This window comes from Dermacentor silvarum, chromosome 4, assembly GCF_013339745.2.
Source record: "Dermacentor silvarum isolate Dsil-2018 chromosome 4, BIME_Dsil_1.4, whole genome shotgun sequence".
Taxonomy (NCBI): Eukaryota; Metazoa; Arthropoda; class Arachnida; order Ixodida; family Ixodidae; genus Dermacentor; species Dermacentor silvarum.
In genome coordinates, this window is record NC_051157.2 from 24708445 (window position 1) to 24727007 (window position 18563).

General features: G+C 48.2%; 1 protein-coding gene across 2 annotated transcripts in view; it reads right to left on the reverse strand.

Annotated features, from left to right (window-relative positions):
- Nucleotides 1-18563, reverse strand: part of LOC119449630 (rho GTPase-activating protein 7-like) — a 411144-nt gene that overhangs the window by 329420 nt on the left and 63161 nt on the right. The gene's annotated exons all lie outside the window — the stretch shown is intronic.

An 18563-nucleotide genomic window follows, 5' to 3' on the forward strand; every position in this document is an offset into this window, starting at 1 on the left:
CTTTTCAACGCCGCTTGCTCCTCCCGCTGAGTCGCATTCGAATTGCGAACCCTTGTAAGGTGACTTGAAGAACGTCAAAAACAAACAAAATATAATGGGCGCGTATGTTGTGCCTCAGTTCTGTATATAGTCTAGTTTCGCTGCAAAGCCGAGGCAACATTACTACAGCGTGAATGGGCAATAGGTGGCACTCACTGAAGCGCACAGGTCGCGGCGTCGCAGCGGTTTTGTTTAATCTCGAGAAGAAGCCCACTGCATGACTATCGCGAACAACAGCGAACTATAGGGACGGGAGCCATTCCATGGTCAAGCAGTCGGCGTAATAAGGGAACGTGTTAATGGCAACCTGTGATGCCAAACGATAACGAAAGAATTGACAATGTTTTCCTCGTTTACTTATTTTGGGACATACTCTGCCGGCATTTGAACACGAAAACAAAAGGGTGGGCTGCTACGCCGCGAGCAGAGGAGGATCACGCATTGACTTCCACATGCGCTGCTTTCGATGGCCGTCTTCGGCGCGAAATTGAACACATCACCCGAGTTCTAAACATGCCTTCAGGAAGCGGTTAATAAGCCAGCGAAGTTTGTCACAATTGCGCTAAATACGAACAAAAGTAATTCTCTTGTTACAGGTAGCTGTATATACATTTCGATCTCGAAAGCCTAAAAATTTCATGAATACAACTCAGACCACGAGCGCACGCGTCAGTTGACAGGGAAAGGAACTCTATCCCCTGTGCGCGCAATAAATGACGGAACCACCGCCAAGTCATGTTTCGCACTTTTGGCTATACACGAGAGTCGCTCGCTATAGCAGCAGTCAACGGTGCGTGAAAACTCTGTCACAGTATTTACATGAATACGCCAAACTTGGCTACTTCCTTTTCTAATCCGTACTAAGAGACGGCAAGCGAGAGCTATGTCGCTTACAATGGTAACCCCACGAGAATTAGAAAAGGGGGAAAAAATAACAAAGAATTTCAATAAAAAGGAAAAGAAAACGACACTTGTACGTGACGCATCGCCACGCGCATCGCTTACACACAAACACGAGGGTGACAAAGGGAACGAAAAAAAAACGAACAAATAAATGCGAAGATGCAAGCGAGAGACTCATCGGAGCTGAGACAAAATATAACGACCACCGAAGCGAGGTCCTCGTGACCGCAGGTAGGACATTGTCTCGAGAGCGCAGAGTCAGTGACGTCATGTTTACAAGCGAGAGACGCGTCAGTCACCGCGCTGCATGGTCTGCGCCCTAATCACAGCTTTATTGCGTCAAATTAACACTTTTCTCGCACACCAGAGAACGTCCACAAACTCCCCCTCCACACACACACACACACACACACACACACACACACACACACACACACACACACACACACACACACACACACACACACACACACACAGAGAGAGAGAGAGAGAGAGAGAGAACGTATACCGGGCCCGTGTTCACAAAGAACCTCTAACGCTAGAATGTTTCTCAAGTGAAAAGTACAGCTAAGCTTGATGACTGTAATAGCGAAGGCGGCTAGCCAATGGTAAAGAACACTTGCGAACCAAAACCTTTCTGAATACGGCCCCTGGTTTTTCCTAAGCATAATAAGTGTCAGGATGTTTCGAAGAAGGACGCTAACGGACATAAACATCTACAAAAACAAGGGGGAAGATCTGGCGTGAGCTCAACCTCCACAATTCCGTGCAAAGCTCAGAGAGAGCTGCACACAGAATCGGTCAGACGGATTTCCGTGCGGCTTGGACAGCAAGAGCAAAACGCATTCTTTCGTACATCAGCCTTTCTCTCTCTCTCACTCTTACACGGAGAGATAGAGAAAGAGACAGAACGCGTGCGTGTGTACGCAGAGGGAGAAAGAACTGCAGCACGCCATTTACTAACAAGAAGCGCGCAGGCATTGCACAGCACACAGGCGCCGGGTGCGCCATGCACAGTCGTCTCTTCGTGAAATCTGCGCATTACAACTTAGGCAGTGAGAGTGCCGAGAGCATCTAAGATGCTCGGCAGAGCCCACTGCTTGCGCATGGCTCGCACATAAATGTGACGGGGGAAACTGCGCTGAAAGGGGCGTGTCCGGGGCTGTGCATCCATCTCTGTGGCTGCCGAGGTTCACGGCCTCATCCGGCCGAGTTCTTCGAATAGCCGCGTAAATTATTCGCTCCGGTGAACACCTCTCAGCGTAGGGCGAAGAGCGAGGAGAAGAAAAAAAAAGAATAATAAAAAGAAATGTTCGCATGTTTCTTGTTGCGCGTCTGCCCAGGAACTATCTTACACCAGTGCCAGGAACATACGCAGATTTCTACTAAAACCGCGGTTTATCGTGATTTCAAGCGAAAGCTATAAATGCTTTGAACCAAGGCACGCCGTTAGCTCGCAGGACCAAGATTCGGGCAAATTACATATTGTTCTTAACACCTTAAGCAGAGAAAGAGCTTTACAAAAAACCGAGGTTGCTGAAAGGAATTAAGCGATAGTTCGAGGCCAAGTTCGATTACCTCTATACGAGCATACGTGAAAAGCAGGAATGCTCTCATTAGACAAACATTTCAGTTAAGTTTGTGGCATTTGAGAGAGCACTCAATATTCTTACGATTGTATGAAGAGAAATTGTCATGTCCGCAGAGTCTCAAATGATTTACAAGGTTGCCCAAAATCGGTAAAGCTAAAAAAAATTTAAAAAAATAAAGATAAAAGCAAAGTAGTAATAATAATGGAGAACAATGTCTATACTACTCCGCGACTCTGCGCCTAACACAGATACCTCACTTCGGTAAACTGCATCTCCTGGAACCTCTTACAAGGGTACAAATAGGATGTTGGTGATTTTTTTTTTTTTTTTTTTACAGCTTAAAAGAAGTCACTGGGTTCGTTGCGGTGGTTCCCCAAAAGTGCTATTCAGATAATAATGTATTTGAGAGTAGTATATAATCTATGAACTTCTTGCTTTTTTGTTTTGTTTTGTGGCTTCCAATAGGCGTTTCTATGCTGAGTTCAGTCAGACTTGCAAATTTGTAGTAGTAGTAGTAGTAGTAGTAGTAGTAGTAGTAGTAGTAGTAGTAGTAGTAGTAGTAGTAGTAGTGGTGGTGGTGGTGGTGGTGGTAGCTGTATAGTTGTAGTTTACCTTTTTTCTTTTTTTCTTTTTTTTTTTTTTGCAGACTGACGGCCTTAGAGTCGGTAACATTTCACATTTTTCTATTAAGTGCGGTGCTGTGTGTGCCGAGAAAAACGATTTCTCCGTTCCCGTTTAAACAAACGTTCCGAGATAAAGCTTCTCATCGTCTATGTAAATAATCCAGAAAATAAACATTTCACCATGCGATGTTCTAGCCACGAATCAGGCCGTCTCGGACACTTGTGGCCACCCATCCATCCCCGTATGTGGCCTTTGGCATGGAGGTATATGCTTGAACTAAATAAATCCTATCTACTTATACAAAGGAAGTATGAGAGTATGTTTATCTATTTATAAATTCGCAACATGCATTACAACTCCATTCAGAAAGGAATTCGAGTAAATCATAAATAAAATAAAGTCGCCACGTATCTTTAACACGCTTCTTTAAGTAAGATCACAGAATGTATAAATAGCGTTTAATATTATTTTAGATACATTGTTTTTCACAATGTCACTTTAAGTTAATAGATCATTCTCATGAGTACATGTATGCGCAGAGAGAAGTCACAGACTTTCGAACAGTACGGCGGATGGAAACTGCATGGCATCACAGGCTGCTTGAGAGATGCGTCCTCCGGCGTGCAACCGCGCATCTGCAGGTATAATGTGGACGGAATTATTGCGTAATTGGCGGCCGAACTGACCTATATAAAGCTTCTGCGTAGACGTGCGCCACCTACGCAGCGCTGCTCATGCACACACGATGTTCTAAACGACACATAAGCACGCACGTACGGACGCCACCTGCCAAGACAGTAGCCGGCCGTTAGCGTTAGGAGAAGGTGTAGCGTAAACGCCTTTCTCGTTTCGTAATACGGGCCGCGCACACGGAGCCGGAGAGAGTCACGGTCCACGAGAGAATGGGTCGCTGCTCCATAAAGCCCGCGTGCACCCACCACGCGCGCGCGACACGAGGCGGGCAGCTAGCAGGCAGATGTGGGACAACGAACCCATTCATCACGGCGCCGTCGACGACGCGTCACACAGCACCGCCAGTCAAGAAAATGAACCAAGTGAGATCGCGGCCCGCTTGAAGACGACGACCGAGATTTGGAGCGATTTAGACTGAGTGCACGCGCGCGCATATGCGCACTGCTCGCTCACCCGAGAGAAGTCGTCAATGCGAGAGCATAATAACAAACGCTCTAAAGATCAGTGAACACCTTTCACGCACTTTCGGTAACCTGCACTTCAGCAGTCGGACACAAAGATTCCAAAGGATGCAGGAAATTTTTTCTCCAATGCGCGCATGCTAGCCAGTATTCTAGCGCGCGGTGTAACACGCAAGTGGCGTTCACGCCCATAAGCTTGATAATGAACTCAATCACCGCTGTTGGGAGGGCTGCTTTCTTCTTTTCAGAAGATGCACTAAAACCACAGCGTTAAGAGATCATGCGAGGTAACACGCGCTAAAGCACGCGTAGAATTCGCCACACTATAGGACATGTCGCAGCGGCTCTGTACACCGAGCGAGGGGGTGCGCACTACTGTGCAGTGAACAGAGCTAGCACTCTCCCCCCCTGCATGCGTTTAAGTGACCCCGAAGTCTTATCACCAGCGCGGTACCGGCCGCGGTTGATCGAGCAAGTAAGGCCCGTCGAGTGCACTATCGATCAACGAGACTTCGAACGAGCTAATCGAAGCCGGCTCAAGAGGGCACTGATCCCGTGCAAGCGCGCGAACAAGATCAATCCCGGCCCAATGTAGGCCAAAGGCGACATCGAAAAAATATATTTTCCATTCGACGCCCGCATCTCCGCCTGCTTCTCGCGCACCTGCCAAGCGGTACGCGGGCTCTTTCAGCGAAACGGAGACTTGAATAACAGATGCGAACGAGGGTCCTCGCAGGCGACCGCCTTGCCCACACCCCCACATACTTCTCTTTTTAAGAAAAAAATAAATAGAAAAGAAGCGAGCTTCGCGACTTATAAATTGAACCAGCACGATCGATCCTCGCGAACGAGTACAAGCGAATAGAAGCAGGTTGTACAAATGGCGAAATCGCGCGCTCGTACAATCTCGAACGAACGGTTCGCGCCGAATTCATTTCGTCCTTGTCGACACACGCAAGCCGAGAAACCCTCGCGAGACGCGAAACCACCGCCGACAGAGAGAAACCGTCGTCGGGTACGGCCAGATTGTAAAGAACGCTGCGCTATGGACACGCCGTGTGCTAAAGAGGGATGGGGGTCGTGCCAACACTTATCGAAGGGAGCGGCAGCGAACGGCTCTTCCTTTTTAGCCGGCGCGATCGGAGAAGACGGCGGCAGCGAAAGGCGACGACTGCTGTCCTCCCACGCCACGCGGACGTGGCAGCGATGAGAGGCCGTCGAATCGACGACGTCCTATAGCTCTGCGGCGGCTTAGCAGGCAGAAGGCGCCGCGTGTTGACAAGACAAACGACGGGCACAGCGGAGACGGCGACGGAGACCGAAGAGAGCCCCCGCGCACTACAAACGGGCGAAGGTGATCGCGTGACAGCCTCTGATTAGAGCTAGAACAAATTGAGCGTTATTCGCGAGGAGATCCAGAAAGGGACGACATAGGGGGACGAGAAAGTGCGAAACCGCAATGCGCCATTCAGCACCGTGCTCGCATACGGCAATTGGACTGTTCGTGCGAAAGTGACTCTGCAAGAGAGATTAAGAGCGTCTAGAATAGTTACTGGCGCAAATGTTCCAGACGACGGCGACCATATATGTGAATGCTCGCAGCAGGGTCTCTAGAGAGCACGTTGAGAGCAAAACAGCAGCGCGATCGTATGCTGCTACCGTTTCGTATCATTGCACGTGACCTCTCACTACAACGAGAACACGGACCTAAACTATCCAGTTATTTACCGAGTGAACTGCTTTTATCGACAGATGTGTGAAACAATGACACTTGGGCAGTGGCGTAGCCAGAAATTTTGTTCGGGGGGGGGCTCAGGTTGCAGCGCGGCCTCCTCCTTATAGAATTTGTCGTGGGATCAAATGCATGAATAATAAGTGCATTGCCAATTTCATTGTATATTATATGCTGCAAACGAATTAATGAACGCTATGCACTGTCCATTAAAATATGTATGTTTTCATTAAAAAATATATTCGTATGCCCCAAAAATTGTGGCAGAAATAACTGATATCAATGCTTCCGTGTTTTCTTTTTGTCTAATTAATAAGTAAAGAAAACATCACATGAACTTTAGAACTATTGGCCCTTTTCGCGGAGCAGTTTGTTTTAGATAAACGAGATGGCGCTCACGGCGGCGCGCCATACCTCTCCTCAGCGACCACGCACGAATACGAAACCATTACCGCTTCTACCTTGCTTCTGTGCGATCAGCTGTCGGAAATGCGACTGAGTTTTCGCTAACACACTGTGCTCCAATCATGCTAGATTGAATAATGTGGATTGAAGACGTGTGCAGTAGTTGGCTGCAAAAATAGTGACTGGCATGTTAAGGAATAGAATGAATCTGTGTGGCGAAGTTCACGGACCGCTGCTGCAACTGTCCGAACGTGTTACCGGCACTTCGGGATGTACGGCTTTCCTCGAGGATACAGAAATTTGCTCATCCGCCAGCCTTGTATCGCTAACCTTCAAAGAAAGGGCTTCATCCCCAGAACGTCGGCAAGAGTGAGTACCACTCGTTAAACAATGAAAAAGGGAGTAGCGCCGCTTCCTGTCATAGTAAGATTCACGCACGTTATCTATACACATCTGTCCAAATGGCAAGAAAACTTACGTCCACTCTACCGTCGACGTATCAAGAATAAGCGAATGGACGCACAGTTGAATATATGCGCACTGTATACACGCAATAAATGACGGACTACACCTATGGCGCACCAATGGTCGAAGCTGAATGTTTCGTGATGGTTCACAAGAGTAAGCAAGTTACTAGCTGTAATATATATTTGATAAAAGGTATTACAATGTACAAAACAGCTACGTTTCAAGCCTTGTGCGCAGCAAGAACAAATCTATCGGATTCGGAACTGAGCACACCCGCGAGTGATTAGGCAGAAAATAATCAGATAGTGGCCGCACCGAGGAACTTCACTGAGTCAGAAACTGACAAGCCACTGCTTCAAAATATTTGCCGAATAAAGAACAAAGAGCAAAACACACTAATCCTGACTGAATTCATAATCGCAAAGCTTGGAATGCATATTTAGCTCCGCTTTTAGAAGCACCATATACACTGCTTGCGGCGTTTGGACATAGCTTAATCAGCTCCGAAAGGGCTTTTACATGTTCTCTGAAGCTGCAGGTGATCAAAGCTTCGTGTCGTCCACCTAGTCACCGTCTACGATATCTCCGAAAACAGAGGTTTTCTAAGCCGCGCCGGCGTCATACACTTCCATTGTAAACAAGGAGGCAACGGAGGCAGTTGAGGCAAGCAATGAACGCGTCACCACGTGATGAAATATGGCAGCGCCCACGGGATCGCCGCGAAAAGGGTCAATATCAGTTCGAAACCAGCAAAGCAGTGCATGCAGCTTATATGAAAAACGTTAATGCCATGAAATGAATAAGTTGAGGACAAATATTTTGATGAATCTTTGTCAATCAAGAACCTTGCTTACATTTTTCTATATATGCAATGGCCAGGAAGAAACCTCAATGATGCTATCCCTCGCTGCAATCGATTGCGCAGGAGCAGCTGTAATTCGTCGTGTATTGTAATTACACCGAGACAATACTCGCAACAGTGAGTACAAATAAAAAGTGGGAGTTCTGCAAAATATATATTAGAAATGCGAAGATACAACTCGCTAAAGGGCAAAAAAAGAGTCGCTGGAAACAAAAGTTGACTGCTTGTATACACAAAACCTCGCAATAAGATATTTAAGAATACGTATGAGTCTCCAATAAATCTACGTATTGAAGCAAACGTCAGTGTATATAATGCGTCAAATAAGACAAATAAACATGTTGCTTAGTCAAAGATAGCAAACTTTGCGCACAGAAAGACAGATGATCTAGGCAAGAACATAAATATGATCGCAGAAATCGTGGTATGTACTTGGGCCATGCAGCGGTCGCGACAGTGTCATGTGGGTAGAATAATAGAGGAATAATGCATAAATCAGTACGAAAATGTGTAATTTAACTGCCTGCACAACGCCAACAATTATTCTGCACCCAAAATTAAAGAAGGGTATTCCTTCGTTTCAAAAAAGAAATAAAAGCAGGTAGCTGAAATGGAAAGAAAAGGACAAACGAAGGCCACAGATGATGCGGTAAGTTGAACTACCCAATATCCGAGTGTTTTTTTTTTTTTTTTTTTTTTTTTGGCGAACGCCACGTGGGCCGGGCTTTCAATGAGCAAGGTCGGTCAAAATTATTGGTATCCTCGTAATTTTTGTATTCGCGTGATAATTGTGATCATGATGCTAACTGCTAGAATAAACGGCGAAAATTTCTGCGGTTTTAAAAGCTAATGAACGGTCATACGTTTTCATAATTAAGAACTTATGGACCTGAAGGAACAGTGCTTTTTACTTCCATTGATTTTTGCTGCTTCGCTATCTAAAGAACAAACTTCTCTCGGCGGGAAAGTTGAGCGAAGCGGTCAATGACTTCGGACACGATTCCGACGTCTCTGTGGGTGTATAGAAGCGCCAGCCTAACCATGCGTTCCACAGACATTGTAGAGCGCAAGTAGTTTTTTTTAGTAAACTCTTGTTTAAATAATATTCTCTCTGCGCTGGCAGTGGTCACTGGAAGGGTGACTAGATGCTGCAGCAGTATTTAGACATTTACATAGAACCTGCTGTCGCAGTGAGAGATGGGCATCTATTCCGGTGCTAAAACCTAAAACACTCCCTTGATGTCGTTGGCACATTTGTTTAGGTACCTTGCAGAAACAGTAGGCTGTTCGATTCCAGCAATGTCCGTCGTTTTGACAGGAAGTATGGAGAAGCAGCCTGCTTTTGAATCTAAGCTTTCTTTGATAATGTCACCACAAATTTCTATAATTTGGTTTTGTGCGTCTGGGCTTCAATACGAGGCAATACTGGGGCAACTTTCCAAATGGTTCTTCAGCTATGTATCTAAACAATCAGCTCGCATGCGAAGAAGCACTCTTAAAATGCCTGTATTTTCAGCAGGGGCATTGCTTAAATCCATAGGGCCCCTGTCCCTGTGGCCACGGAGAGCCACACCTTGTCGCCCGCAAAAAAAAAAAAAAAAAAAAAAAAAAAAAAAAAATCTCAATAATAGGCCGTTCACTTTCTTCTGTTTTCTCATATTTTACTTTGCCTGCCCTGGTCCAGCTGATCAATCCCATTGGGCACGCTTCCTGAAAATGTTTGGAGAAAATTATCAGCTGCTAGCTGACATTCACGGTGATATTTAGTATTTTCGTGTGTGTGGGAGATTGCGAGCGCGCGCTTCCATTTATGTAACGGCTTGGACACGAGCGTTCCAGTGCGCGCATGTTGGCCCAAGTTTATAAGAACATTAACCCCATAAACTTCTAGAATTGAAAATATTTTAAAGCATGCCTTTGGAAATGTCAGCGCACCTTTCGCGTCAAAAGTTTATGAGAACTTTATACCCATAAAGTTTCGTAATTGAAATCCATGCGCTCCGTTTATTCCGCGGCCGCTGCGAGATGCCGCAACGCGCCCGCTCGCTATCGAAAAGCCGTTGAAAGTTTGTGCTCGGATGGGGCTCCTTGCGTTACGTGACTCCAGGTGCAAGGGCGTTGTCACGAAATCCAGCCCGAGTTTGCAATGTTCGTGCCAAAATGTCTTTTCGTGCGTAAAAAGGACCTTGTAAACAAAATCCAGCATGATTGCCGGCGTCGGTGGTAGTTTTGGTCGGCGGTGCATGCCAGCACGAAAAAATTTCGGGGGGGGCTGAAGCCCCACCAGCCCCCCCCCCCCCCCCCCCCCCCCCCTGGCTACGCGCCTGCACTTGGGTGTATACGGATCAAATCTGCACGGAAATGTGCTCTTTCCTTTCCATAATCTGCACGCCCAACGAGAAGCTTCCGGTTTTGGCGGCTGGTGAGTGCATGGTTGGAATATTCAGACTATATACAGTATAAATAACGCTGTATGGTACCACTCATACATCAACCAAAACAAACATGTCAGTTCGTTTTCCCTCACCGTCCGAGTACGCACGTAACTTTCAGCGGTGTACTTCTCATTACCCGTGTTTGGTGTTCACGTACAGGGCCATCAAGTGGCTCTCGGCGTTCGTAAGAAAGGCCTAACACATTATTCCCGACAAGTGCGGTAGCCGTCAGCATTATTTAGACCATATGAAAGCTTTGTACATCTCTCCCCGTCTGCGAAAACAGGTGAACAGGATAAAACAAGATGAACAACACCGCGCACAGAATGTTCAGCGGAGAAGGTACTTGGCACGTACGAACACGCCAGGAATCCACAAGTCAGGGGTAATTGCTGCTTAGAGAAAGATTCCCTCTCATATTGCTCGAAGGTGTACGGTCAACAGGCATTTCGACAGCGAATTTATAGTGCCGCACGTCCCACCCCAGTATACAACATCCCGCCACCACCACCCTGCCCCAACCACTTCACGACTTTGCTGTTACGTCGATCTTTCGAATACCTCGACAAGTTTCACAGTCCCATAATGAGCGGTAGCTGTACTGATCAACTTAGTAAATAGCTAGTAAATGCACGTTTTTACTAGGTTACTGCGTAGTTTACTACCTTCTGACTAGTTCTGTACTAGCCAGCGGTTAGTAAAGCTAGTAAGTGCTGCCTTTACTAACCAGAAATGCTTCTTAGTAGTTTTTACTAAGTAACTACTAAGCAACTACTAACTTGTCTAGCCTTGGCCAATTATGCTGTGATTGTAACAGTCTTATGCAAAATTGAGATAAACTGTAGTGTTGTTCATTATGTTGGATTAACAGTTATATGCGACGTCGTATCACACGTCTGTGCAGACAGTAGGCTTTAGACATTTGTGCACAGAGCTTTGATTATTTAACCAAATACATAAGTACTCACCGGTGCCAGATGTGCTCCCTCTAACTAGGCCTATAAATACTCGTGAAGTTGCTCTTTCTGTAAGTGTTGCGTAGCACGTTGGTCGTTCTGTTCGTACGTCCTTGCTTGTCGTTGTTTGTTGGAGATAGTAGTACATTCTTGCCCGGAGTCAGTGCACCGGCCTTCATTACGTATATGTATAAAGCACCAATTAATGCCCTAATATATAGCGATAGGGCGCGCTTCTTTTCTTTTGATGTATATTTATTCTTTTACTTTTTTATGCTTTTACAATACCATCAACTTCATATGACAATGCAAGCGGCACTTATAAAATGAATAAGCCCCATTGTATTTTTGGTAATTATATTTCAGTTGCGTTAGTAACTGCCCTACCGAGGTAGTATTAAGTTAGTACTAAGTTAGTGCTTTTCTCTAGCTTCAGCAGGTAGTGAAAAGTACTAACCATCATTTTACTACCTGCACTTACTAAGAAGGTAGTGCTTTTTGGGACTAGTAACGTGTTAGTATTTACTTAGTGAATATGACGACCTTTTTTTTTTTAAGAGTGTATACCTTTAATCCAGATGGTCTCTGCGCACACAACGAAAAACTAACGTTGCGCGCGTTTGTACGCTAACCAGAGACAGGTGCTGCGCGAACTGAAGGGTTTAAGCGACACAAATACACGAACGAAGTGGGGACACAAAGGCACCATTCACAGTACCATTTACACGAAACAGCCCCCGTCAAAGAGCACGCACCATGGACGTGAGAGATGGGCAAGTCGCCAGCGCTCTTTGCACGATGTGAACAGCCCCATTAATCGGGCAACCGCCCGAAAGGTAACGCGGTCCTCTAATGTTGGGCCCTGTTGACTTTCCTCACTTCCCATTAGCGCAGTGAAGCTCCGAGGCCATGAACTCGAGGGGCTTCTAGGAATCTCCCCTTCCGATTCCTCAAATGGGTCTTCTGTCTGCCAAATGCAGAGTGATGCGATGTGACATCTTGTGACCCGCACGCGCTTCTGCCAAACTGTCTTAGCTTTGGCTTTCAGTTTCTCCTTAATTGCGGCGCATGTGACGGTTTCTTTCTTGTACAGATTCCTCGATTCCACCTCTCATAACGACTAATGACGAAACGTTTCTTATGAACACTAAAGTTAGATCTATTCATTAAGTTCGTACGACTAGGCGGGTTCACGTACCACTCTCCGTTGTCTTGACTGGAATTTTCCCTCTTAACTATCTCTTTTCAACTCGGCCGTACACGCCGACTGCACAAATTTAGGCTAATATGGGAATACTTCTTCGCAGCAATCAGGCAGAGGAATGGTTCGACGGTCCCAAAGCGCCGTGGCGAGCATATGCGTGGCAAGCACGAATAACGCACTGCGAACCTTTCAGTATTCGCCGATACACGCCACCCTTCCTTTCAGCCTGCCGTAGTAACCTTGCAAGGACGAGAATTTTAAGATGAGGAATTAGTAATCCCACAGAGTCATACGTACCGCTCAGACGGCTTTTGGTATGGATCAGTGGTGTTCTTAGCCCCCCCCCTCTTAGCCATGCATCCACAAAACCCAGGAGGTAGTTAACCATTCACATATTATAATTACCCCTATACCAACTGTATTCCGCGAATTTTTTTTTCTCTGTCCCTTTCTCGTAACGGTTAGCCCTTGCAGCTCCTCATGGAAGTACGCGGCCAGCTGTCTTGTATACACGCGCCAGTGAACGCTGCCCCACACACGCCCTTTCCGTGAGGATCGCAGCTGTCGCGCGTGTTGCGGCGCTGCGCAGCGGGGTCAGCAATCTTCCAGCAGCACTCCGTTTTCCCCCGAAGCCTCTGCGTGAAAGAAACCGGGCGCACGGGGTCGAGGCGATGTGCCCGGCGCTGCGGTATAGAAGGAACGGCGCGAGTATGTGTATATTATCTCGGGCGGGAAGTGTGCTGGTATAGAGAGAAACAATGGACTCGCCTTGTTCTCGGCGCGAACAGGACAAGCTTTTGGCAGCCGGCCTCTTAAACCACGAGCCCGAATTAGGCCCGCTCGTCGGTGGCGGCGCCGACGGCGTTGCCCCGGACTCGTACCTCGCGAGCATAAAGGTTTCCGTGCGCTTCAGAGCGCGCTAAAGACAAGCCTGGTTTCGCGCGCGGCAATGTCGTCCCTGACTCGAGAAACCCAGCCTGAGTGACTCCGTCAGTACGCCCGATGCTAACTAGAAAAAAATTTAAGACCGCCCTGAAAGGGTGAAATGGCAGAAGGGGTTGAATAAAATAAGGCAGAAATTGGGCCGGTTAGTTCAGATTCTGGAATCCCAGCGCTTAGAAAAGAAGGTCACCCAGAGCGCGATGTGCGTGCCACTTTTTCCCTCGTGCTTCGTCTAAGCGCTGAGCTTCCTGAGCTTAGGAGAGGGCTTCCAGAGTCCTTCCCCCAGCGGACATGAATGCTTCAGACAACGAATCCTGACTGATAGTTTTCATATAGTGCGTCTCTTAGACGAGGTTAACGAGTGCTAACTGAAAACTACTGATGGCACAGTGGTGACACAAAAGCACGGAAGTGTGTGCACAAATGCACTTAACGTTTCTCGCGAACAGGCTGCATCCCCTCCAGTTTGCGGGTTCCCGCGTGGTGTTCAGAGTAATGAGACACGTATCACGGAGCGAAGCGTGGTCCTAACGCTCGTCTATCCAGACACGGCGATTTGGAAGACAAGCGTAACTTAGAAGAGGTTTAGGCTCACGAATGGGACAAGTATAAAGGAGTCGAGGAGCTGTGCACAGGGCTATCGATGCGTGCGCGCTCACTCGTTCCCTTTCTCTCTCTCTCGATATTGGGGCACGCACATCTCATGCAGCGTGCGTCGGTCGGCGTGGAGGATCAGCGAGAGGAAATGCGAAGCGTGACGCCCGCCTGTCACGGATACTTTTCGCACGCTCGCAACGCGCATTCGCGTGAGCGCTCGGGGAGGCGAGAAATAAGGGGTGTGCGTAGGCACCGCGCCTCTCGAAACCGTTGTTTCACCTCGGCAATGTCTGTACTTTCCTGCAGCCGCCCAGACGCAAGGCTCGTCAAAAGAACTTAGGCAGGCTGCGGGTTTCCTGCTGCGCAAGCAGCAGCTCGCCTGTACCCTGTTTGGCATTGTGCGCCACGCGCGTCGGTGTACGTTAAGCTTCATTTCAGTCATATTACAACGAGGATGCAGTATACAGCTCTGCTGTATTTCGTGTATCAGTTGCTCAGATCAGCATACATCTTTGAAGACGACGGCGGTTCTGCTTTCTCTTTCTCTCTCTCTTGTAATATATTCCACGTCACCTTGTTGAACATCTCTCTCCCTGCTGGCAGTAAATATACAGGGTGTTTCAGCGAACACTTTCAAAATTTATTTAAGGTTGCCGGTGGCAGATAGGCCAATTCTAGTTACTGAGCTGGTCTACTCGAGGAGGGGGACATTACTTGCATGAAATATTGAAATGCATAATCAATTAATTAACAAACATTCACTAATTAAGTTTTTAACTAATTACCCGTTGGCCCATATTGCAATTTACAAATTGTAGCCGTGGAGTTCGCAAGGCGGATCCACTTGGAGCGAATTCTCGGGATGACACCAGTTTCGAGATATTAATTCCCAAACTTTGCGGAGAAATGCATTGGCGTTTCAGTATATATATATATATATATATATATATATATATATATATATATATAACACGGTAAGCGCTCTGCACCAGATGCGCAGAGGGTTCTCGTGCGCGAACCGCGCGTTTTGCGTCGCCGCTCGTTTTGCTTCGGTGGGGCTACTATGGCTCCGCTCCCGCTTCGCGCCGATCTGCGACTGGCTGCTCACTGCCGGCGCCGACCGCGGAAATAACGGTGGTCCGCTCGCGAACGACGCAGACAAACGGACGAGGTACAGTTCAGGTAATTCGGGTGTCATGTCTTCCGCAATATCACCTGGGTGCGGTCTCTCCATTGAGGAAGCGGGGCCCGAAAAAGAAGAAACGATTTGCGGAGGGGGTGGGGGGATTTGTAGACGCGCGACTAGCCGGCGCTGTCTTTGTGGATGGCGCCGCTGTAAGCGGGCACCACCGCGCGCACAGAACGAGCGGCGGGTGCTCTTGGCGCCGAAAGCGGCGGTGCGCGGATAAGAGAAGGGGTCGGAGCCCATTTGTCGGCGTTTCGACACGCTCGTCGCGCTCGCAGCGGGGCGGCTGCCGATGCGGCGCTATTCTGGCTGCCGACGCCTCCAGCGTGCGAGCGCGCCCGACGGCACAGACGCCAGAGAGCCGTCGCGGAACCGGCGGCCCCCGTGTTGTTGTCGCCGCTCGGCATGGCGGCCGGCAATCATTCGTGTCTTCGGCATGCCGCGCCGAAAGCGCTGGTGCCGCGGCGCGTTCGTGTTGCGCCATCTGCTGCACGGCGCTTTGTTTCGCCCGAAAGCGTTCGCGCGTCGAGCGAGTGCTTGAGCGCATGTTTATGGACGACCCCGCCCCCTTATAGGCCCTCGCCGAAATAGCCTTGGAAACGAGCCGCCCCGTTTGACGACAGGTGCCCTTTCAGGATGACACATTGGTGCTGTTCCAAGTTGTTGGAGTTACCGCAAGAGCGTGTCGGATCTCGTTATGAAGCCCTTGGTGACGAAGCGGTCGCAAGGTGTATATACGCTCTTGAGGAAATCGTTCGCACTTCTGCCGCTGCGACTCGCAAAGAGAACTTCACAGCCACAGTCATCATTGTTCGGACGGTATAATGCTCTTAATGTTGCCAACTCTCAACTTTCGGTGTGTTTTTCATGGCTTAGAGTAACACTGCCACCGACATCGCTGTTTTGAGCAAATTAGGACGTAAATGGAATCAGCCATGATATAGTGCTTCAGCGAATTAACGGCCATCGTTGCATTGGAGGCCATGATTGGTTGTTGGGGAAGCAAAGCTTGAGCATACTGTATAGTAATAAATAAATATTGACGCCTGTGCAATAAGGATTACGTTTTACACGCATGATGCAACGGCGCTGGTCGTTTACAAACCTAAATACCTTCAGGCTGCACCAGAGCTGATCCCGGCTGATCCCGACGTCTTTTAACAGCGAAGCTGTTCTTAGTCGACCCTTCGCCGCCTGTCCGGCGTCACGCAGGTCACGTGACCAGGAGAGGATGAGAGCCGCGCCGAAGTAGGACAAGTCACATGACCAGCAGAGGAGGCGAGGCGTGCTGGGGAAGGAGGCGACCAATGAGTTGCCACGTTGGGCGCGAGGAGGAGATGCAATATGTATTTCTGTGCGGCGCGCCCTTTCGGGTAACACGCAACGCGTAGAGCTGCTGCCGACGCCGTCCGCGTTTCTCCGCGTTCGCGCCGAACGCGCGCGGTGTCCGTCAATGCAGCCGATGCCTCTGGCGGCGGCGCGGCAGGTTTTGACCAGAGAACTGGACACTCGTCGAGTAGCGTCGGAAGTCGCTGCCTCTTCTCCCCTCGCAACATTTAATTTTAACTTCCTGTTGTAGATCTGTGTTTACGCAATTGCACCACGTGCAACACATGTACATGTAACAGTCGTAACACTCGGTGCAACTAACACAGCTTCGCTGTTCGACATCTTCCCGGAGTGTAAGGGGCGGTGATTTTTTTCATAGCGAACGGGGATAACTGATATTCTAGTTGACATTAAGAGAAAAACAAATGTAGCTAGGCAAGCTATGTAATGCGTAGGGCAGATAACCGGTGGACTATTAGTTTTTCATTGTTCAGTTTTTTTTAACGACAGAACACGGCCTTCTGTGCCAGTAATCAACACCACGACGTCACTTTTCCTTTCTCTCCCATTAGCACTTACCGCTTCACGAAGCATACACGCCAAAGTCTGCTTCAACAGTCCCCCTCCCCGCCATTTTCTCTCCCCTTTTCTGGTTCGTGTGACGTCCTTTAAAGTTCTTGTGACATGCCAGTCGTCTGACTGGCTTAAAGTGCAGGATCCTAGATTCGAAATGCTCTCTCTCCAACCGCCACTCTAATCCCCCGTACGTCGGACTTCCAAGTACTTCGACTAAATATCGCGCAGACGTGTAGAAGTGCGCACGAATATATACAAACATGCATATTGCACAGTTTTCACTAAAGACACGGTGTGTATGATTTGCGTTGCACTAAAAAAGTTAAAAAAGAAAAACAGACAGTATTTCGCTGACATAGTTTCTCCCATTCTTACCACTGAGTAATAGGTGCATGTTTAAGTACCGTAATTCTACTTTATAACGGGAGCCTTGCAGTGCGTCTATGTTAAAAGGTGACTTTTTTCAATGCTCTGTATTACATAATTATAATCTTCAATGTGAAAATTGCGCAGTTCTCTTCCTTGTTATGTGACTGTCTCTCTACAATTTAATTTTTGCCGAGTTGTTACACAATTCAAGGTCATGAGCGAAATCCTAACCAAGTGTATACGGCCCTGCTCTAACATATGATGAATCAGCTATTAACAGTCTGCATGCGACTGGCCATATATTGCATAGAACATTGTCGGTGAAAGCGCGTTCAAGGCATTCCCTTGAGTAGCTGCCTTCAGACGGTGAACAGAGGGTTTGTCTTGAAATTAATTTCCCTGGGACGTTATCAAGTCTAAATTTATAAACATATGCGTCCATCCCATCCCAAAAGGCAGTTCTATTGACTTTGCCCAATGGCGCCGTGCTTGTGACGAGTCTTCAGATTACGCCTTCTGAAGTATAAGGATAAAAAAGAAGTCAGCTTATCTACCTTCAGGAACATACGTTCGCCAAAAAAATAGCTTTCACGGAGCAGACCGTGAATGCTTTCGCTGTGCGTTTGGCGACGACTGTCGCCTCGGAAGTTGGGCGCGATTGACATGCGCGTCGGCTTCTCAATAGTGGCGCCATCTGGATGTCTTCGTCCGCTGACGGGTAATCCCCGCCGCCTATAGTGAAGATGTAGAGGGCTGCGTGCAGACGCTGCCGATTATTACGCAGCCACCACCATCCCCTAGAGTTGCCGCCAGCTACAGCCATGCGCTGATGACAGCCAGGAAGGCCGTCACGTCAGGGCGCAATCCGCTGCGCGATACGCTCTTATCGGCAGCGGCATGATGGATGTCTCCACCGACCGAACACGTCCGGAATGACCGAAGACGCCGGATTAATATCCGCGACCACGAGACATGCCAAGGCACGCTTCAGCCGCGCATAGGCAAGGGATGCTCCTAGATGTAAGGCCAAGCTTCCGTTTTGGCGTTCCGCAAGCACGGAGCCGAAATCGGTACGAGATATGCGTGCGAGCTGAAATATTGCAATCTCGTACATCGCAGCATTGGTGAGGCGTGGCCGACCGCGAGATTTGGCCGAATAGAGTGATCAGCTCCAAACCTGACACAACTTC